The 963-nt window shown below is 53.2% G+C and overlaps 1 non-coding gene across 1 annotated transcript; it reads right to left on the reverse strand.

Annotated features, from left to right (window-relative positions):
* Positions 1-470: 470 nt before the first annotated feature.
* On the reverse strand, positions 471-542 carry TRNAA-GGC (transfer RNA alanine (anticodon GGC)). Its single transcript has one exon. It is a non-coding gene; the product is annotated as a tRNA-Ala (tRNA).
* Between the last annotated feature and the right edge of the window lie 421 nt (positions 543-963).

A 963-nucleotide genomic window follows, 5' to 3' on the forward strand; every position in this document is an offset into this window, starting at 1 on the left:
TCCGACAAAGACGGGACCTCTTGGAAAGTATGACGGAAAGATCGGGCAGTCTCCGGGCAGATGCCATTGCTCTTGGGATCTCTAGGGGTTCGGCCGGTTGTGCACCTCCTCAGGTCTTCTGCCACCCTGAAAATAGCTCCTAAAGAGGATATCTGGAGTCCTCTTATTAGCCAAGTGGTCTGAAGAAAATCTCAAGTCTGACCATTTCAGCACACTGTTTCTTTTGCGCCGAAGGAAAAGTGGCGGTGCCGAGTCATTCCTAGGGATGAGGCGGTGCTTTTATAGGTGAAACCAACCTGCTACTGTCGGCGCTACGTGAACGAGGAGCTGGCGAGCGGCCAAGCTTCTCGGTATCAAACGGAAAGCTTGACTTCCTGAGGTGGGACCATATCCAAGAAGGAACTGTGAGGACAGTCTTGGGAAAGAGCTCCGCACGAAAGCAAGACTCGGGCGAGAAAAAATGCAAAGCTCTCCCCGTCGGGGAATCGAACCCTGGTCTCCCGCGTGCCAGGCAGGGATACTCACCACTATACTAACGAGGAACAAGCTGCTGGCAGGGGCCTGTCGCGCTGCGGCCAAAGTCGAGCTGCTTGCGACCCCCCAGCAAGGCCTCTTTCCATGCACCTCTGAAATCAAAGGGGGTTGAAAGCAAACAAACGGCGGCAGTTGATGGAAATGGCATTCAGCTGAATGAATGACTGACATCCTCCGACAAAGACGGGACCTCTTGGAAAGTATGACGGAAAGATCGGGCAGTCTCCGGGCAGATGCCATTGCTATTGGGATCTCTAGGGGTTCGGCCGGTTGTGCACCTCCTCGGATCTTCTGACACCCTGAAAACAGCTCCTAAAGAGGATATCTGGAGTCCTCTTATTAGCCAAGTGGTCTGAAGAAAATCTCAAGTCTGACCATTTCAGCACACTGTTTCTTTTGCGCCGAAGGAAAAGTGGCGGTGCCGAGTCA

The sequence above is a fragment of the Engystomops pustulosus genome, chromosome 7 (genome assembly GCF_040894005.1).
Source record: "Engystomops pustulosus chromosome 7, aEngPut4.maternal, whole genome shotgun sequence".
Taxonomy (NCBI): Eukaryota; Metazoa; Chordata; class Amphibia; order Anura; family Leptodactylidae; genus Engystomops; species Engystomops pustulosus.